The sequence below is a fragment of the Mus caroli genome, chromosome 15 (genome assembly GCF_900094665.2).
Source record: "Mus caroli chromosome 15, CAROLI_EIJ_v1.1, whole genome shotgun sequence".
In the NCBI taxonomy this organism is placed as follows: Eukaryota; Metazoa; Chordata; class Mammalia; order Rodentia; family Muridae; genus Mus; species Mus caroli.
This window is the reverse complement of record NC_034584.1, coordinates 19,819,461-19,834,035: the sequence shown is the minus strand read 5'-3', so window position 1 is coordinate 19,834,035 and position 14,575 is coordinate 19,819,461. Positions and strand designations below refer to the sequence as shown.

General features: G+C 37.0%; 1 long non-coding RNA gene across 2 annotated transcripts in view; it reads left to right on the top strand.

Moving 5' to 3' along the window:
- Window positions 1-14,575, top strand: part of LOC110311047 — an 84,846-nt gene that overhangs the window by 66,827 nt on the left and 3,444 nt on the right. Inside the window, exon 4 of one of the 2 annotated variants that reach the window (XR_002379898.1) lies at window positions 13,803-13,859. This is a non-coding gene — a long non-coding RNA (uncharacterized LOC110311047). Of the gene's footprint in view, window positions 1-13,802; window positions 13,903-14,575 lie in introns of both variants that reach the window. The other variant, XR_002379897.1, reaches the window with a different exon arrangement.

Sequence of the window (14,575 nt, the reverse complement as noted above, 5' to 3'; positions counted from 1 at the left end):
TTTTAGGTTTGTTGAAGGATTACTTTCTTGCTTTTTCTAGGACGTGGTTTCCATTCTTGTATTTTTTTTTTCTGTTATTGTCCTTTGAAGGGATGGATTCATGGAAAGATAATGTGTGAATTTGGTTTTGTTGTGGAATACTTTGATTTCTCCATCTATGGTAATTGCAAGTTTGGCTGGGTTTAGTAGCCTGGGCTGGCATTTGTGTTCTCTTAGTGTCTGTATAACATCTGTCCAGGGTCTTTTGGCTTTCATAGTCTCTGGTGAAAAGTCTGGAGTAATTCTGATAGGCCTGCCTTTATATGCTACTTGACCTTTCTCCCTTACTGCTTTTAATATTCTATCTTTATTTAGTGCATTTGTTGTTCTGATTATTAAAGTCCTTGTTGATGTCTTCTACCATCACCATGAGATATGCCTTTAATTCTGGGTCTAGCTTTTCGGATGTGTTGGGGTACCCAGGACTGGCTGAGGAGGGTGTGCTGGGTTCTGATGAAGGTGAGTGGTCTTGGTTTCTGTTAGTGAGATTCTTACGTTTGCCTTTCGCAATATGGCAATCTCTGGAGTTAGTTGTTATAGTTGTCTGTGGTTAGAACTTGTCCTCTCGTGATTCTGTTATTCTCTATCAGCAGACCTGGGAGACTAGCTCTTTCCTTAGTTTCAGTGGTCAGAGCACTCTCTGCATGCAAGCTCTTCTCTTTCAGGGAAGGTGCACAGATATCTGGTGTTCAGACCTCCCTCCTTGCAGAAGATGAAGGCCAGAAACTGTGCCTGTCCCAGAAGCTGTTAGCTTCTGTAGTCTACACTCTCACCTGTGCAGACTAGTCTCAGCGGGATCCAGGAACCAAGATGGCTCCCTCAGGTGCTCAGGCAAAGCCCTCCGGGGCAGGGCAGACACCTCTCCTCTAAGCAGGGAAGGTACCTGGATGTCTGGAGACAGAAAATGGGTCTGCCTCAGAAACTCTGTGTCTCCCACCTATCCCAGAAGCTGTTAGCTTTTGTATTCCACACTCTCACCTGTGCAAACTAGTCTTGGTGGAATCTGGGAACCAAGATGTCTCCTGCAGATGCTCTGGCAGCTCCCTCTCAGGCTGGGCGGACACTTCTCCTCTGGCAGGGAAGGTGCCTGGATATCTGTGCAGACTAGTCTTGGTGGAATCTGGGAACCGAGATGTCTCCCACAGATGCTTTATATTTCACTTTTTATTAACATATTATTTACATTTGGCCACCTTCTTTCATATATATTAGGTGAACTATTACTATATTTTGATTTCTATTTTTCATGTTACTAATCTGTGAATCAAAATTACATAATTAGTACTTATTTTTCACATTAATCTTATAGTCTAGGGAGAGTAAATTTGTCCTTTTAGTTTTGCACATATATTGAAAATGAGCTTGCAGTTGGGCATGGTGGCACATGCCTTTAATCCCAGCACTCGGGAGGCAGAGGCAGGCAGATTTCTGAGGTTGAGGCCAATCTGGTCTACAAAGTGAGTTCCAGGACAGCTTGGGCTATACAGAGAAACCCTGTCTCAAAAAAACAAAAACAAAAAACAAAAAACAAAAAAACCAAAAAAAAAAAAATTACACAAACAAAAAAAGAAAAGAAAATGAGTTTGCAATCCCATAGGAAGAACAACAATATCAATCAAGCAGACTCCTCAGAGCTCCCAGGGACTAAATCACCAAACAAAGAGTACACAGGGAGGGACCCATGACTCCAACTGCATATGTAGCAGAGGATGACCTTACCTGGCATTAATGGGAGGAGAGACCCTTGGTTTTGTGGAGGCTAAATGCCCCAGCATAGGCCAATGGTAGAGCTGTGAGGTAGGAGTGGGGGTGGATGGGTAGGGGCATACCCTCATAGAAGCAGGGGAAGTTGGGATGGGATTTGGGATTGTAGAGTGTAAACTGGGAAGGGGGATAACATTTGAAATGTAAATAAATAAGATAACCAATTAAGAAAGAAAGAAAACAAGCCACATATGAAGTCCTAAAACAAAGACATGGCCACAACCTCATGACTGACCTCGTGTAATCAACTGTATACTCTTGCTGTGTCCCTATACACTTTTCCCATGAGTGGTTATTAGACTTTTTTCATGAATGTTTTATTTGAACTAAACATATTCAGAGGCATTTTTTTGGCTTCTTCATTAAATTCTGTTTCCATTATAACAACGAGATAAGCAAATTCCTATTTTCAATTTCCAAGGTAATAATAATTTTATAGATAATCAGAGAAAAATAGCTTTGGAATTGCACAGAAATAAAAATTCTCCTTAGGGCTTATAGGATCTAATAGTAAATCCAAGCAAGTACAGGCATCAACTTGGATGAATAGTGGGGATGCTGAGAAGATGTGCTGGTGAGGTGCCTATGTAGCAAACATGAGGCTCTGAGTTTGGATTCCTGGCACCAATATAAGTCTATCATAGCAGACTTTTATAATCCTAGCACTGCAGTTGGGAATCAGAAACCTAAGGAACACTGAAGCTTATTGGTCAACCAAGAGGGACACTGTCTCAACAATCAAAGCCAATGAGCAATGGAGAGAGACACTTGGTATCATCCCTCAACATGGGGTTGCTCTCTCAGAGTTGATGAGTATGGGTATATGGAGGATGAACTCTGAGAGGGACAACAGGGAAGTGGGTAGCATTTGGGATGTAAATGAATAGAAAATATATAACTAATTCTTAAATGATATTCAGTAGCCTCATCTCCAATTTTAAAAGTACAATATGAAGGTGAAGACAAATGGCAATTGCTAATGTTTTCCAGAAGCATGAAGCCTGGAATTTGAGTAATTAAAGCCATGTATGAAAGCACGCATGGTGTAAAGTCTTTAATCCAATAACTGAGGCAGTAGAAAAGACAAACCATTTACTGGAGGTCATTGTCCAGTCAGCCTGACTTAGAGCATTTTAGAGAGAACAGGGCTCTTGATGAACTCTGTTAGGTCTTCTCTTCCTTATTAGTGGGCTGTGCTGTTTTTTTTCCCTCACATCTTAACACATTCATGGAGTGTTACTATCATCTGCCTATTGAAGTTTTTAAAAATATCATGTAGCACTTAGGGAGGAGCAGTCCCCTGATTCATCACAGGACCGAAGGCTGTGTTTCATTTGCATCTTCTTCCAGGACAGTCATTTGAACCTTTACTTTACTGTGATGAGCACATGTTCACTCATATTTTCTCCACACAAAGAGGAATAAAGATCAAACTGTCAGAAAAACATAAGTGTGTGTGGTCTTATATTCTATCTCCTTTTAAAAACAGTAACATGGGGAAGTCAAATGTGAGAATGTGAGTTTGTATTTTCTCAGTGGCAGGTTTAATCACATACTAAACAGAAGCATATGTAAATATGAAGAGATGTAAATTAAATTAGATATGAATAATAAAGAGCCAAAATGTATGTAAACATTGAAATAATTATTGCAACAGACATTTTCCTTAACCAGTATAAGTTCCTTCCAAATAGAATAGAGGAACATTCATAGGGTTGTGAGGCTTACAGCTATTTTCCTTGGTGTTTTCCACCATATATGATTTTAGGAAGAAAGTGGAGACACTGAGTTGAGGTCATATTCTTTTCACACAACATTTTAAGATTTCTTTTTTTTTTTTTTATTGAATCTTTTGGAATTTCACATCATGCAATCCAACCCCTCTCATTTTCTAGTCTTTCTATATCTGGGAGTGCTCATGAATTCCCTCCCAAAAATAAAAGTAAAATAAAATAAAATAAAGCCATACTGCCAATTCTTTTGGGCAATGAACTGCTACTCCATCAAGTGCAGCCTTCCCTCATACCCATCACAGATGTTGAGTTTCCAGTTCTGCTGTGTGTGTACCATCCCACTCTTCATCATGAATGGCTTCACCATCACATTTCATATCTATCCTGTCAAGGAACTGCTGGACCACATGAAGAAGCTGGATTTGTGGAATGAAAACAACAGGACCCCCATGGCTGAGGCAATAGCAGGATATCAGTGAGGAGCCCTGGTGAGGGTCTAGCGTTGATGGTGTAACAGAAACCAGAGGCCTTGAATCACATCAACGAAATTGCAGTGAACATCTGCAAATAAAGCTGTTTTGGCAAAATGTTACATAGTATATTACATACCACAGCTTCCAATGGCACATTTAATTCTTTTCATGAGATGGTACATAATGGTTAATATTGATCCTCAACTTGACAAGATCTAGAATCACCTAGGAGATACATCTGTGGGGATAGTTAAGTTTGGTTAGTCTTGGAGAATATCTATGAGATTACCTAGATCAAGTTAACCAAAACATGCGGAACTGACTCAAAAACGGTCAGCACATTCCTGGAGGTTAGAGTCATAAAATGACTAAAAACAAGATGAATTTAGTACAAGCATTCATTGTTCTTTGCTGGTTGACTATACATGCAATGTATCCACTGTCTTCAAACTCCTGGTTTCATGACTTTTCTGGTGGCTTGTACTGGATTGTCTTTGAAACTTTGACCCAAACTAAGCCAATTCTTCCATAGTTGCCTTTGTAAAGGTATATTACCACAGTCAAGCAAGCAGTAAGCAAGGTAAAGGGTTTCACTCAATCTTCCAGTTTAGCCATAAAGATACTCAAACAGGCCTTGAACTTACTAAACATTCTCTCACCCAAAATCCATATAGCTGGGATTAAAGGCTTATCTCCAGATAAAAATTCTGTGTTTATATGTTATTTATTTAATCTCAGCATTCATGATTTTATAGATGATTTTGATATATGTATAGTCTTGATTATGATGTGTGTGTGTGTGTGTGTGTGTGTGTGTGTGTGTGTGTGTATGACTGAGAGAGAAAGAGATAGAGGAAGACAAAGAGACAAAGACAGAGAGACATACACAGAAAGAGACAATGATTAAAACCTTTGATTTTTTAAAACAAATCTTTTAAATCCATATTTCCTAGACTGTAGAACAGGAGGTAAAATTTAAAAAGTAATATTTCTTCTTTGTACTTGGAAGAACAGGATACCTTTATATGCTATTACATAATCACATAATACTTTATATATACAGTGAATTTTATTTTGTGTCTTTTTAGATTCATGTGAGAAAAAATAGTGGCTTAAGTAACCTTCTGTGGGATATTTTTATACACTGTGTTTGAATTAAATTAATATTACTGTAACTGGCACTTAGGATTTGCTTTATGCAAAAAACATTGACTGACTCCTCACTTGAACCCACAAGATACTTTCAATTCCTGGAAGAGAAGAATCTCAAGACAGATGCTTCACATCCAAATGAAAACAATTATGAGGTCAATGCTGCTCTCTAGAACAGGAATAATATCCTTGTGAGTCAGAAAACAAATGATGACTAGCTTAGCAAGAGGGATTTTTGTTTTGGAATATGTAAATACTCATATTCTTATATTATGATATACTTTCAATTCTAGGACTCTCATCTTTACATGGTGCTCAACACATACATATACTAACAGTGGGTGTAGCAACATAGGACATGGGCAATCACCTTAGAAATATCTGGTTCAGAAAACAAAACCAGTTATAGTAAGAACCAGTGTACTCTTCAGTTACGATACCAAAGAATAGACTAATACCCAAGAAGACTTGAGCTGAGACAATGTTGGTGGTGGTGGGTAGTACCACATACAGACCAGGAGTTTTTCATTACCTCTTTTCTTTTACTTAAAATTCATGTCAGTATCTCCAAAGATAGGCTTGAGGTCTCTGGTAATTTTACCTGTTCTTTGTCCTAATTTATCAACATTGGATACACCTTTTTCTGATTTTCAGCCTTCCTTTTCTCACTTGGTGTACTGTGGATGACTTGTGAGCACTGGTAAATGCTGAGATTCTCTCAGGATAACATAGTTAACACTACTACACACCGACACTTTGAATAACAAATTGTTGAAGAATGCTCTATATGCATGTATATAATCCCATCCTCTGAACTTCTGTGATGAAAATGTCCTGAAAGCTATGATGTATGATTTGATTTGAAACACATCATATGGGGATATCCTGTCCTCTATTTCCACATGGGAATTCCAGATAGTTTTGTTTGTGATAAGTAACTACTCAACCTGGCCAAAGATAATCATCCTAAGTATATAAAAATATATATATTTCCCCAGGAAGTTACTGTGTAAGTTTGTAATTATTGAATCTGTTATGTACATGTTATGTTAGTTGCATAGACATGCATATTAATATCATTCAAAAATTTAGAATTTATTGAGAGATATTCTATATTTTGAATAGTGAATATTGAAAATTATAGAAAAATAATTCTAGATCTGTCTCAATTTCTTTGGCTGTACATTGTTGAGTAGTCCCAATTTTCCTTGATAGTGGCCATAGAAAAAAGAAATTTAAAAATTTGAATCTTATTCAATAATTTTATTTCTCAAATTATACATTGCATATAACTAACATATAGCAAACACACATATTTGAAAGACTGCAAAGGGGCATAAAGGCTACAGCAGGATTCAAATCAGCCACATTGTAGGCAGGACCAGAGTCCAGAAACACATATACAACAGAGGAAATTGTCTTATTTAGGACATTTTATTGTTGCTAGGAAACACCAAGACCAAAAAGCAAGTTGGGGATGAAAGGGTTTACTTGACTTATAACTTCTATATTGCATATCATCATTGAAAGAAGTCAGGGCAGGAACTTAAACAGGCAGGACCTAAGGCAGAGTCTATGGAGAGATGCTGCTTTCTGGCTTGTTCCCCAGGGCTTGCTTAGCTTGCCTTCTCATAGAACCCAATATTGCCTGACCAGTGATGATACTACACCCAGTGGGCTGGGCTATCCCCCATCAATAACTAGTTAAGAAAAAGACCTACAGCTAAATCATATGAGACATCTTCTCAATTGATGTTCCCTCCTTTCAGAGAATTTTAGTTTGTGTCAAGTTGAAGTAGAATTATCTACAACAGACATTAATGGTAAGAAAATGAAAAGGCTAGAATCCAGTTGGAGAACTCTTATAGGTAACTCAAGAACTTGGGTCAGTGCTTGATCAACACCTCAGTATTGGGAATAATTGTAGAGACAAGGTACAAAACTGTGGAGGACATCGAGACAAGCTATAAAATGAAATTTTCATGGAGTTAAAAAAGCATGAAATAGGAACAGAATATTAAAGTGGACATTTGAGGCATCCATGCCGATAAAGGCCCTCAGGTTAAGGTGAAGCCCCCATAGAGCTGAACATTCATCCTGTCTGTTTCTTGATGTACACACTGGACTCTAAGAGGGACATGTTGGTGTAAGAAATCACCATCACAATACTGGATGTTATCCTAATCTTGGGGTCCAGATGAGAGAACTTCACTCTTTATCAGACTGTTTTGTGTGTGTGTGTGTGTGTGTATGTATGTCTATATATATATCTATATATAAAGATATATATCTATACACATATATGCATATATATACACAAATACATACATACATACATACATACATACATACATATGTGTGTGTGTGTAATGTTTAGACCAGTTTTCATGCTTTTTACCTGTCTAATTCTCCCCATACCTCTTCCCACTCCCTACTCAAACTCACATATTTAAATTTTTTAAAGAGCAACTGAGTACACTTAATGCTTTGGGTATGTTAAAGTGAGTAGGGCCATCTATCATTACATGGATAGTCTCTTGGGACACACATTCTAAAGAGAACTGACTCTTTCATCCTCAGAAGTCACAAGCATTAATAGCAGCTAGAGGTGGAAGTTTGATCAGGACGGCCAATTACCTTGGGTCTTCTATTTAAGAATGAACTTCTCTTCTGTCCATGTGGAAATTTGGGCTGGTTTCATCTTATGTAGGTCTTGTGCTTATAGTAATGTATGAAAGAGTCCTAAAATGTCTGGCAAATACTCTTTACTAAAGATTTTTAATACTTCTAGCTCCTACAATATTTTTGTCTCCCATTCCATGATAATTTCTGAAACTCAGGATGAAACAATATGACATGTTTGTTCCAACTAGAGCTTAGCATGTCACAATTTCTTATTCTCTCTTCTGAGTCCTTTTATTATTCACTATGTAATGAAAAAATAAGCTTTTCTATAGTTGATTGAGAAATAAATTAATCTTTGGGTAAAATATAAGAACTTGGTGGGGGGACAGGTTATTAGTATGTCCATTTAGAAGAATATTATTAGGGTCTTCTTTATTGCCTGTACCTTAGCCAGCCACATATTTTGGCATTTTGCCACATACTAGGCAAAAAGTCCATATTGTAGAAGAAGGCTTACATCTAAGGAGAAAGTGGTTGGTTATGCCCATAATCATCAAGCCACTATTACAGTGATAGACATATCCTACTAGACCAGTCATTATTACAGCTCAAAGTAATCACAGATGTGTAAGACTTTTAACTGTTTGTTACATCTGATATCATGTATAGAAACCTTCAGCACCACCAAATGAACAGATAATGAAAATGTGGAATAAATACACAAAGGAATATTATTTAGATATAAATAAAAATAAAAATTTGATATTTGCTGATAAATGTACACAGTTGAAAATAATTATTCTGAATGTGGTACTTTAGTCCCAGAGATTATAAGCATGTTCTATTTCATATGTTGGGACTAGCTTTGACTCATTAGACATTTGTGTTTAAACTGCTGTAGGCTTAAATTGCAGGAATGTGTAAGGTCTTAGGGGATTTCAAGAAAGCAGGGAAAGAACACCCAAGTGTTGTTTAGGTGTGCCTCTTGGACGATGCTGGGCAAGCAGAGGTGTCTATGTGCCCATGTGTAGAATAATTTTTCTCCTCATTTGCACCCAAAATGGAACCAAATGTTGCACTTGAAAAATGGAGTTGCACATGGCAAGGCATAGTGTGAAATATAGACATGTAAAAAACACATATAATATAACTTAAGGAAGAGCAGGATGAGTTAGTTTCATAGAAAAAGAAAAATGATATTAAAAGGTAGAAAATATCTTCAGAGTTGAAAGGCAAGTCACTAAAAATGAAATAATTTAAATAAATGTGTGATATATGTTTACATGGATAACACTTTTATCTACAGCCTTAAAATTGAATTCACTTTATGTCTTTGAGAATGAAATGCTATTATTTGGTTTCTTGAATCAGCTCTCGTAACTAACCTATTCTTCAAAGTTTCAAATTCCAAATTTGTCACTCTGCCAATGTGGTAAATAACATTTTCTTAATTTTCACAAGTCAATATAAAGAGTAAATATTGTATTTTAGACATCAACAATAATCTAGCTGTCTGGGGCTATGTGGGACTGTGATAGGTAGCCTATTTTGATTGAATGGGGCTTGAGATCTCCGTGGAAAACCTCTGGTACCCAGGCCCACAGGCCTATTGTTCAGATTGGTTCTAAGTGTCTAAAGGTTTTCTTTTTCAGTAGATTCAAACTCTTTCAGTAGTCTATTTGAATCTGTTTTCTTGCATGGATATGCATTTGGTAAATGTCTGTGTTTGTGTGTGTGTGTGTGTGTGTGTGTGTGTGTGTGATGTCTGTATGCATTTGTGTATGTGTTGTGTGTGTGTATACATATGTGAAGGTTTTTTCTTTCCCAAATTACTTTCACAATAATATTGAAACATAGACTGTTACTGATCAGGGTATTCTACTCAGCCACTTATCATATAGAACACCTATCTATGACTCAAGTGCTGCTCCTTCTGCCTGACATTTACAAGAACGCTGAGCATTCTAACTTTAGTCTTCATGGTGTACGGTAAGGATTTTATCAACTGAGATATCTCCCCATCCTCCATGTGGATTTTTAAATTATATTTTAAGTTTAATATCCAAATATACTATTATATTGTATCACTATTGTAAAAGTTTAACTGAAAACTTGCTACCAATACCAGACATTATAAATGCAGACAATGGATTTTTACACTTAAAATCTAAGTCACATCTGATATTAGCTGCAATATCTTGGGAAATACAACCTTTCGTGGAAATGTGACTACGTAGTCTTTATAAAATAAGGGGAAATGTAAAGCTATCCATAATCCCACTTTTCAAGGCAAGCTTCTTCCTGCTAAAAGCATTAAGACTAATACTTCCTTTCTTCCCTCTCTCAGTGGCACCTAACTAGCAGGAACAAATCACTAAAAAGCTATAAAAGTAGAATTCTCATGTGGTGGACATTATACATCAACTCTGTTTAGTAGGGAAAGCACTGAACGATAGAGACAATATGCAAACCTTTACTTCTGAAATAAAGAAATAGATTTATTCTGGTGGCTGGAGAGAATATATCAGTCCCTATCTTCATGAGTACAGCCTCCTGCATTATCTAGAGTTCCAGAAACCCATTAGCCTGAGATATTTGATAACATAACTGACGCCTGGATTTAATTTATTTTGCTGTGTGAAGAAGCTGGCTTGTATACCAGATACACAGGGGGGATGCTGCAGAAGATAACTCGGAGAGTGTTACTGGCAGAAATGCAGACTACTAGTTTACAGATAACATGTAGACATTAAACAGCTTATTTTTCTCCTTGAGTAGCTTAAAATATTTTCAACCTATTTCGTGTTACTAATCATACACAGTTGCCTTTGAAAGATATAGCACAATGCCTCTCCTTCCTCTTAGAATCATTAACCTGTAAGAACATCTTCTCTGTGGAATCATGTAAGGGTAATGAACCCTGCAGGCTGTGCTGTTTGCGAGATGATAGATGGCAGCAAGATATCTGGGCTTTTAGAAGATGCAGAATCTCTGTCCTTAATGACTTGTTAAGTCTCTAAAAATCCCTTTACCAAGAGCTTTCTATGTAATCAGCAGTGTGTGAAATTTAGTTGCCTGACTCTGCTCTCTGCAGGAGTTTTCTTTAATTTGGTGTTTGTCTTCACACTTAAAGCCAGGCATCATAGAAGCCTATGGCTTAATCATTACAGCAAAACCCAAGGAGAATTACAATGCCATCAGTGGCACTTATATGCTTCTGGAATCAACTCCATAACTGGCCAGTTCTAATTGCTAATGCCAAGTTAACAGCAATGTAAACTCATGTAAAATAAAACACTTCCTTTATTTTCTTCTTAGAGATTATTTGAACGTGTCAGCAATTACTTATTTTGTATGTGCCGTGAAGACAAGCACTACATTTTTGGATGGTCTACTTACTAGGTACGATATCCAGCTAGCTGCTTAAATTCTTAATATTAAGCTTCTTTTATGTTTAAAGTTAATGTTAAGGATATAGAACACAATTTAAATTAAGAGCTAGAGACCATCACAATATCTTTGTTCCTTTTGCACTCCTCATGTTCTTCAAATGGTGTTATTTCCCAAGTAGAGTAACACAACCCTTAATTCCTGGGGTATTTGTTTATCAGTCATGCAACATCATTCAGGTAATTATCCTTTCCACAGATTAAGAATAGAATCTGTCACTACAAAAGCGTGTTGTAAAGAATTTCCTTTGATGCTAGGAGATTCTTCTTTGCTTCCTTGTGTATCCACTGTGGAACAAATTTTCCCAGTGCACTGAGACACCTGTGGGGCTCAAAATGGCCAAACAGCATTTTTAAGATATAGTAAATGAGATCATTGTGTACTTTTGTGAAAACAAATGGTCGTGAGTAAATTATTGAGGTATGGTGTTTCACACAACTACCCTGTCCAGCTCTTTGTTCTTGTGCTTGTAACAACATGATGTGAATAAGCATTAATAAATGAGACCTCAGGAAACTGAGCAGCTTCTGGAAGTCATAGGACACCATCAATAGGAAGAAGCCATAGCCTACAGAACTATCAAAAGATATTCCCTGACTCCACATCTGACAGGAGGCTAATATACAAAACATATAATGAACTCAAGAAACTAGAAATCAACAGATCAAATAATTTAATTAAAAATTAGGTACAAATATCAACAGAGTTGTTAGTAGAAGAAAGTCAAAAGGTTGAAAACACTTAAAGAAATGTTCAACATTCTTAGCTATTAAGAAAATATAAATCAAAACTCCTTTTACATTCCACCTTACAACTATGAGAATCCCTAAGATCAATAACACAAATGGAGTGCATGCTGACAAGGATTTAGAATACTAGGGACACTCCTCCATTGCTGCTGGGAATGCACATATGTGTAGCCACTGTGGAAATCAATATGGCAGCTCCTGAGAAAGTTGGGAATCAATTTACTTCAAGACCCTGCTATACTATTCTTGAGTATATACCCCAAAACCACATCACTGTACCACAAGGACACTTACTCAACCATGTTCAATGCTGCTCTATTCCTAAAAATCAGAAACTAGAAACAACCTAGATGTTCCTTAACTGAAGAGTGGGAAAAGAAAATGGATTATCACTCACCTGTGAAAAATAATGGTACCCTGAAATTCGCAGGCAAATGGAAGCAACTATGAAAAAGAAAACACCCTGAGTGAGGCAAATCAGACCTAGACTTGTATGTGAACACTGGCTCTTAACTAAACAACCATGGAATAATCTCCCTGGGATGGGGGAATAGGTTAGATTTTATGATTGGAATGGAATTAAATCTGAATTTTAATCAAAAGATCAAGAGGGTAGTGAGAAGGAACATGTTTGTGGGAGGGAATGCTGGGGCAAGTGCATTTGAGAGATGGTAAGAAGCTTAGTGATGTGTAAAATTCTCAAATTCTATGAAGTTGATTTTAAAAAAGTCTGTTAATAATGTACGTTAGAGATTCTCAACTGGCCTTCTCTTGTTACCAAATGGGTCTTCCAGTACCAGGAGCTGGTTACAGTGAGTAACTACTATTGGACCAACAGTGTCCCACGGAAACCACTAAACAACTAAGCTGTTGTTAAGACAATGGGTTGCTCTTCACAAACTGTCAGTGAGGCCCAGTTGCTGAGAACAATACACATACACCTCATTGAACATTGGGTTATTAAGTTAGAACCTATGTAGAACCTTCTTCCCTACATTATAGTGTTTTCATATTAGGAAAATAGAAGTTATTGTGCAGGCTAACAAAAGTGAGATGCAAACATCAACCCAGCTACAAAACCTTTGGCTTACTAGATATATCCTGCATGAAAAATATGCTAGGGCAATGATGTATCAGAACCTGTGAGAATAGCTTGCCAATGTCTGATTTGACGATGGCCCACTCCATAAGATAAAATCCATTCCTGACACTGTTTGGGTGACCAAGAACCAGAATGTAGATACTGTACAGAGCTAGGGTAAAGCTAAATACTATTGGTCTAAAAATAAATAAAAGTAACAACAAAATAACTCCTAATGATAGGCTGCTCTACACATAGATGAGTGCCTTATTTAGCCATCACCAGAGGGGCTTCCTATTGCAGAACTTGGGAGCAAATTCAGCAGGGCACAGACAGATATTACATACATAGCATTGTCCTCATCATATCCTTCCCCTCAGATCTCAGGAAACTCAATGGAAGAAGAGGCTGAAAGGGTGTCAGAGCCAGAGGCAATGGAGGACACTGGGAGAATAAAACCCTCTGAATTAAGTAAAGCTTATATAAACGCAAAGATTAAAGGAGCAAGTATAGGCCTGCCTGGAACTGCACCAAGCCCTGTGCATATGTATTATAGCTTCTAGCTTAATATTTTTATGGGATTTCTGAGTGTATGAAGGAGTGGGTCTCTGATTCTCATGCTTATGAACAGAGGGGGCTATGCTTCTTCTGTTGGGTTGCCTTGTATGTTGGTTTTGGTTCTACCTTATTGTTTTATTTATTATTTATTAATTTATTTATTTATTTTATCTCCTAGAAATCTGTTCTTTTCTAGTGAGAATCTGAAAACGAGTCATTTGTAATAAGAGAGAAGGTGAGGAGGACCTGGGAGGAAGAGGGATGAAACTGTAATCAAGGTATACTTTATGTAAAAATGATATATTTTCAATAAGTAGAAAGCCAATATAATGAGAATTTCTTTAATGACACAGTGCCATTCTGAAGAAGTCTGAAGCATGCGTTGCTGACTAGATGACTTCTGAACTAAACAGTGCTCTATGACAATGTATGTTCAACACGAGTATGCAGCTTCAGTGTGCAAGCTCACACTGCAATAATTTCTTCCACAGACAACATGAGGGTTTCCAGGTTTTGGGCATATGAAGGAAATTATTGTGAGCTACAGTCAAGGCCTTCTAACTAAATTCTGAGTTAGGAAGGAAATGAAATAGTTTCAAACTTCTTTCTCTGTTAGAACAGACAGACAAAAAATATAACCAACTTGGAGAGACACATTCTCTTTTGCTTTTGCTGGTTTTCAGCCTGCTGTTTTCTTCATGTGATACTGGATTCACATCTCTAGTCTCCTGTACCCCTGTGGGACAAGAAAACAAAATTAGTTAATATGTCAGGGAAGTATATACTAAAACTCCAATATTTAACAATGATTTTTTTTTTGAGTGACTACATTTCCTTCATGTACTTCTCTGTCTTTTTCTTTCTTTCTTTCTTTCTTTCTTTCTTTCTTTCTTTCTTTCTTTCTTTCTTTCTTTCTTTCTTTCTTTCTTTCTTTCTTTCTTTCTCTTTCTT